The following is an 8,153-nucleotide window of genomic DNA, read 5'->3' as shown; positions in this document are numbered from 1 at the left end:
AAAATACAACTTCAGCTTTTGGGGACATAAATAATTGGAAGAATGGTGGACACATCATCGTTCATAGTAAACTACACTTTTCCTCATTAAACGTCATCTATTCTCAAGATCTGGCTTTTGTGATCTCAAAGCATCCACATGTCTATACTGATAAATTCAGGCTTTCCTAATACATTGATTCTTCTGTCCTTTCTCAGACTGATTTAGCAATCCTTCCTATCAATTAGGGACAAGTGGAAAGTGCTCTAAGATGAGATGTTTTGAGACTATCCTAGGGTGCCTCTGTTTTATAGAGAGCAAATTCGAGAGCTGTAAGATTGCTTAACATAGGTTTTTAAGGAGCAGAAACAATGCCTACGATTTCAGGCTAGTGATTCTTATGAAGGGCACCTAGACCTTCCCTCCACTTTTGACTGAAGCCATCCTAACAATTCTGAGATGGAACTTAAGACAACTTGGAGTCTATAAATCAATTTCTCAGAAGCAACTTGGTTTGGAGCAAAAGAATAAAGATCCTTTAGTTAAATTAACATTAACAAAATGTCAAATCATTTTGACAATTAAAATAGACAACAGACAATTAACATTAACAATTAAAATAGAAAAAAGAAACTAAGTTAATGAGGAAAGGATATAACTTAAAACAGGTCTTGTTGATTCCAAAACTAAACCACCTCTTTGTTGGTATAGCTTGAGTTACTATATTTAACTACAGAAAGTAATGTCACTCTTTCTTAATATAAGGACTTAATAAATTATAACACTATATGCTCCAAAATCTAAAGTATATTGGTTTTTATCTAATAAGAGCTTATGTGATCTTCTTTTGAATGAATATAGTTATTTCTGAATATTTTGGCTGGACTTGCTAAGAAGTAGTCTGAATTAATGAGCCCTGGTTGTTTGAAAGAAATCAGCTTTTCCAAGAGACAAGGGAATAGACATTAAATGATCATTTCCACTAAAAAATTCACTCTGCAGATATATAACAAGGAAATCTCAGACCAATACACGAGAGGAGAAATTTATTGTCAGTCTTGTAGGCCCCAGCTTGAGTTAGTTGCATTCAATAAAATGTATATAAATGAATTCTTTCAATACTCTATGGTATTTGTTAAAGCTCCAAACAATTTGGAATATATCTCCAGAGCCTTGTTTTTCTACTCATTTGGCTTGTTCTCTGTAAGGATATCATTATCTCTTTAAAGTACTTAATTATTAGAAAACATCATTCATTTAAGAGGAATGCATAGCATCAGCTTTACAGCAAGACAAATGTAAGTGAAGCAAGAAAAGAAGAGAAAGAGCAAAGGAAGGAAGAAAGAGAAGAAAAGAAAAATAACATTTATCACCATCTTCTTTGTAACGATAAAATATATTAAAAATCTAAATCCTTCTGTGGTGGACACAGTCAAAAGGTGGCCCCCAAGATCCCTGCCTCCTAGTATTCATGTTCTGCGAAATTCTTGCCCTTGACTGTGGATAGGACCTGTGACTTTGGCAAATGTCATGATCATGACAGTGTTGCATAAGATTTTAACCCATTTTGCTAGGAGATATTCTGTCTTGAAGGCTTGAGAAGCAAGCTGTTATGTTGAGAAGACCCACATGGCAAGAAACAGATGCTAGCTGCCAGCAGACAGACAGCAAGAAGACACAAGCTCTCAGTCCCATAAGGTATTAGATGCTGCCAACAACCATATGACCTTGAAGATGGATCCTTCTTCATTTGAACTTCAGATGAGACTGCAGCCCTAACCTACACCTTGATTCCAGCCGTATGAGATCCTGAAGCAGAGAACCCCATTAAGCTGTTCCGAGACTCTTGACCCAAAAAAATTGTGAGATAATAATTGTGCATTATTTTCAGCCATTATATTTGTGGTAACATTGGTGTACAGCAATATATAATTAAAAAAACACTCAATAGAATTTTATAGATTTATATTTTTAAATATAAAATATTATTATTTTGTGTTAGATGTCATAGTGGTTTATTTAATTTCTACAGTATTTTATCTGGAAGATGAGCAAAAGAAAGGGATCTATGTCATTCAACACATATATTTTTGAGTGCTTTCTAATATTACACTCCTTTTTATATTTCTGGGATAAACCAAACTTGGTCATGCAATATTATTTAGAAGATTACATATTTTTGGTGCAATGTTGGATTTGATTTTCTAATATAGTGTTTAAGAATTTCACAGTAATGTATATGAGTGAATTTGACTTGAATTACAAAAGCCAGAGAATGACTTAAGAAAAGGGAAAAACATAGGTGTACTCCCTCACTTTTGATTTCAGAATATCTTTATTTGATGCTTACTTTCGAATAATCATGTTTCTGGACATAAAATTTCAGGTTGATGATTGTTTTTCCTTATAATTTTAGAGATATTATTCAACTCTTTTAACCTTTATTTTTGCTTTTGAGAAAACTTTTGTATCATTCCTATAATCTGATATTTACTTTCTGTCTTTAAACTTTTCTTTTCCTTTAGTGTTTTGCATTTTTCTTATTAGGAGTATATTCCTTTTTATTTACTATTATTCTTTGTAAATCTAAGAGCTCATGCTTTTCATCCATTGTAGAAAAGTATATATATTTTTGTCTTTGAATATTCTCTTGCTACGATTCTCTGCATTCTCTTAACATGTTCACTAAGGTGTATGCCAAATTTCATGATTGTATTCTCATTTTCATCTCTTTTAAATTCTTTCATGTTTGCCCTTTTTTCCAATATTTTATTGAAGTATAGTTAATTTACATTGTTGTGTTAGATTCAAGTGTGTAGCAAAGTGATTCAGTTATACACATGTATATGTATACATACACATGTATATGTATACATACACGTGTGTGTATACATACACGTGTGTGTATACATACACGTGTGTGTATACATACACGTGTGTGTGTATTCATACACGTGTATGTGTATACATACACGTGTATGTATACATACACATATATATGTGTATATATATTCTTTTTCAGATTCTTTTCCATTATAGGTTATTACAAGATATTGAGTATAGTTCCCTGTGTAATGTTTGTCATTCTTAAAATCTTTCTGTTTCATTATGGATACTTGCCTTACATCTATATTCCATTTCACCAACGATTTTATACTTGTAAACAACTTATACTTGTAAGTTGCATAAGTCAAACGTAATTGTTTTATATATATGTGTACAGACATATATACTTAATTATAGAATTTTATGTTGTTCTTTTCTCCCACTTCCTGATAGTATTTATTTCTTACAGTCTTTATTTATTTTTAGTTTTAACTAAATCATATCATATTTTAACAAATTGCTTAATAAACAAAACTGCATAAGTAATATTATAGTATAGGTTTACCTGGCTTCTCATTCATTTATCTCGTAATTGTAATTTGGAACTTGAACCCGTGTTTAGAAGGCTGTGTTCAGACAATCCTGGAGATGTGGATCAAAGGCGTGTGGCTGCCTCTGCCAAGCATTCCATGGGGAAGGCCATGTTTATGTTAGTGCCTCTTTAAGAGTTTCCAGACCACACAGGCTATTTACATTGGAATCCCAAATCCAGGCAAGGTGGTCACTACATTTGTTAATTCAAAGACTCTGTTTTTGTTTTTGTCTGCAAAGAGCCCACTCAGATTCTAACAATCTTCTTTGTCATCTTTTTGGGCCAGGTGAAAGCTTTTTCTAGGCTTCAGTTTGCTGCACATGGACCATTTTGCTGTATCCTGCTTCAAGAGAAGGTCTCAATACCAGGACCACACCTAGAAAGGGCATAGTAAACCATCTCCTCTCCCTGATGGTGGACTGTGGTTTCCTCTTATCCCCTGACTGCAGGGAAGCTGCAGAAGTAGATTATGAAATTACTTTTTTCGTTTTCAGTTTTCTTTATTCCTTCCCTGTCCTTGGCAATTTTCTTTGGAGATTAATTGAGGTCATTTGTGAATGTAAAAGGCTGTTTTTTGTATTTTATCTAACATTTACAGTTATTTATATAGAGTGCTTTTGAAAGTATACAGTTTTCCAGAAAACCTTTTCAAGGTGCAGGTGCTAGTTTAGTCTTAAAGAGGTTAAGAATTATTAGAGATTTGCATAGGATCTAACACAACCCTTTTTTCATAACAATCTCTTTTACAAAGTACAATACTTTTCCATTCATAAGATGCTAGACTCTCAATCAACTTACTGTAAATAATCAGTTCCCAGCACAGAGACAGATAATAAACCTACACTGATAAAAAGATGTCCACATACATACTATGATTCCATTTCTACGCAGTTTAAGAACATACAAAACCAATCAATGGTTACAGAAGTCAGAATGGTGGTTACCTCTGGGGTTACTGACTGGGAAGGGGTTCAAAGGAAACTTCTGGGATGCTTCAGTCAAAGTGATCAAGGTGGTGTTTACACAGATCTTTACCTATGCAAAAATTCATCAAGCTGTATACTTCAGATTATTATTCTTTATGCTATACACATTATAGCTCAATTTAAAAAAGATGTCCAAGGTCTTTGATAAGCCATACTCAGAAATTTTAGAGTCATTAGATTAATCCTAACTTAGCTATTTTCACTTTATTTTAGCTTAAAAAAGTTCATTGTTCACAGAAGTAGAAGAAACAATCCTAAAATTCATATGGAACCATAAAAGACCCAGAATTGCCAAAGCAATTCTGAAGAAAAAGAACGAAGCAGGAGGCATAAGCCTCCCAGACTTCAGACAACACTACAAAGGTACAGTAATCAAAATAGTATGGGGGGGAGGGGTTCCCTGGTGGTGCAGTGGTTAAGAATCCACCTGCCAATGCAGGGGACACGGGTTTGAGCCCTGATCCGGGAAGATCCCAATGCTGCGGAGCAACTAAGCCCGTGTGCCACAACAACTGAACTTGAGCTCTGGAGCCCGTGAGCCACAACTACTGAAGCCCGTGTGCCTAGAGCCCATGCTCCACAACAAAAGAAGCCACCACAATGAGAAGCCCGCGCACTGCAACGAAGAGTAGCCCCTGCTCACCGCAACTAGAGAAAGCCTGCGTGCAGCAATGAAGACCCAACGCAGCCAAAAATAAATAAGTTAATTAATTAAAAAAAACACAGTATGGTATTATTCTAAATTCAGAAAGCTGAGGTAAACACTTTTGTTTATAAATCAGTGGTATTACTAGCTAATATGTTTTAGTTAGAACACTATACACTACGCACTTCAGAAGTACTGATTGGATTCCATTAAAAAAAAAAGACATTCAAATTAATAAAAACAGTCTTCTAACAGCAAAAACAAAAACAAACGAACAACAACAAAAAAAAAACCAGTGTGGTATTGGCACAAAACAGGCATACGGATCAACGAGACAGAATAGAGAGCTCAGAAATAAATCCACACACCTACAGTCAATTAATCTTTGACAAAGGAGGCAAGAATATACAATGGGAAAAAGAGAGTCTCTTCAGCAAGTGGTGCTGGGAAAGTTGGACAATCACATATAAATCAATGAAGTTAGAACACACCCTCTCACCATACACAAAAATAAACTCAAAATGGCTTAGAGACTTAAACATAAGACATGACACCATAAAACTCCTAGAAGAGATCATAGGCAAAACACTCTCTGACATAAATCAAACCAATGTTTTCTTAGGTCAGTTTCCCAAGGCAACAAACATAAAATCAAAAATAAACAAATGGGACCTAATCAAACTTATAAGCTTTTGTACAGCAAAGGAAACCACAAACAAAACAAAAAGACAACCTACAGAATGGGAAAAAATATTGCAAATGATGCGACTGACAAGGTCTTAATTTCTAAAATATATGAACAGCTCATACAACTCAACAACAACAAAAACCGAACAACCCAATCAAAAAATGGGCAGAAGACATAAACATTTCTCCAAAGAAGAAATACAGATGACCAATAGGCACATGAAAAGATGTTCAACATTGCTCATTATTAGAGAAATGCAAATCAAAACTACAATGAGGTATCACCTCACATTGGTCAAAATGGCCATCATCAAAATGTCTACAAATAACAAATGGTGAAGAGGGTGTGGAGAAAAGGGAACCCGCCTACACTGTTGGTGGGAACGTAAGCTGGTGCAGCCACTATGGAGAACAGTATGGAGGTTCCTCAGAAAACTAAAAATCGGATTACCATATGATCCAGCAATCCCACTCCTGGGCATATATCCAGACAAAACTCTAATTCAAAAAGATACATGCCCCCTATGTTCATAGCAGCACTTTTCACAATAGCCAAGACAGGGAAAAAACCTAAATGTCCATTGAAAGATGAATGGTTAAAGAAGATGTAGTACAGGTACTTCCCTGGTGGTGCAGTGGTTAAGAATTCACCTGCCAATGCAGGGGACATGGGTTCGAGCCCTGGTCCGGGAAGATCCCACATGCCGCGGAGCAACTAAGCCTGTGTGCCACAACTACTGAGCCTGCGCTCTAGAGCCTGTGAGCCACAACTACTGGGCCCATGTGCCACAACTACTGAAGCCCGCGCACCTAGAGCCCGTGCTCTGCAACAAGAGAAGCCACCACAATGAGAAGCCCGCGCACCGCACCGAAGAGTAGCCCCTGCTCACTGCAACTAGAGAAAGCCACGCACAGCAACGAAGAACCAAAACAGCTAAAAATAAATAAATAAAATAAATAAATTTATATATATAAAAAAAAACAATGAAATAATGCCATTTGCAGCAACATGGATGAACCTAGAGATTATCATACAAAGTGAAGTAAGTCATAAACAGAAAGACAGATACCATGCGATATCACTTAGATGTGGAATCTAAAATATGACACAAATGAACCTATCTATGAAACAGAAACAGAATCATGGACATAGAGAACAGGCTGGTGGGAGAGGGGAGGGGTTGAGGAAGGGGTTGGGGGAGGGTTGAGTGGGAGTTTGGGGTTAACAGAAGTAAACTTCTGTATATAGAATGGATAAACAACAAGGTCCTACTCTATAGCACAGAGAACTATATTCAATATCCTATGATAAACCATAATGGAAAAGAACATATAAAAAGGATGTGTGTGTGTGTGTGTGTGTGTATAAAACTGAGTCACTTTGCTATACAGCAGAAATTAACACAACATTGTAAATCAGCTATACTTCAATAAAAAATACTGAAACTGAAAAAAAATTGTTTTGTCATAATATAAATCCCAACATTATAAGAATTAATGACTTCTAGAAGTGGAGGTTAGAATCAGGATTCTACGTAAACTGACACTCTTCCTATTCAGGCCACCACAAACATTATTAATCCATCTCACTCACTTTTCTCCTGTTTCTGTGCAAAGCCCTATAATCCTTCTGAACATGGCTAATCAGGCAGCCATTACCAATCAATTATGGTTGGAAAGTGAAAATAGCTCCACTTGGGATGCCTGAACTGGATGATGTCTAAGGGCATACCAGTCTCACATTTTATGTCTATGACTGACTTATATTTTTCATCTATCAGTAGACTAAACAGACAGCCTTCAAGAGAAAGTGAATATTCACTGATGATGTTTTGTTTTTGAAAGCAAGACCTACTGCTCATATATCTATGGCGGTTTGTTAATTGTTTATCCGCATACGAATTTGTTCTTAAAATCCAGCAGCCTACTGGTTTCCCTTCAAATTCAGTCATTTCCAGGATGTTGATTATATTGACTTAAGTTCCAGTAAACTACAGAAGGTTAAAGAAAAAAAAACCTAACAAACAAAACCACTGCCTCACAATTTATAATCATCCGAGAACACTGAGATCCAATCCAAGGTTTGCACCAATTACAGCAATACAAGCTGCTTCCCTTTTTCTTGCTGTTTTCACAAGAATCTCTGTGCACCTAGATGAAGCATCACAGGTCTCTATTATATACTTAGCAGAGGCAATAGAGGTATGAAGGGGAAGCGGCAGAAAGCTCTCTTTTACTGTGCTTGGTTTTTGCTATCAAATAACTTAGAAGACTTGAACCTTTATTTGACCAATTATTTGCTCAAATTCCTTTTCAAGGAAGATCTCAGAAAAGAGTCAGATTTCAGAATCAACTGATTTTGTCTTTTGTTCCCTTTGGTGAAGTCTTTGCTTTTCCATGACAAATCATGTATCCTTAAAGAAATGGTTCTAACATT

This window comes from Balaenoptera musculus, chromosome 11, assembly GCF_009873245.2.
Source record: "Balaenoptera musculus isolate JJ_BM4_2016_0621 chromosome 11, mBalMus1.pri.v3, whole genome shotgun sequence".
NCBI lineage: Eukaryota > Metazoa > Chordata > Mammalia > Artiodactyla > Balaenopteridae > Balaenoptera > Balaenoptera musculus.
This window is presented reverse-complemented; position numbering follows the sequence as displayed.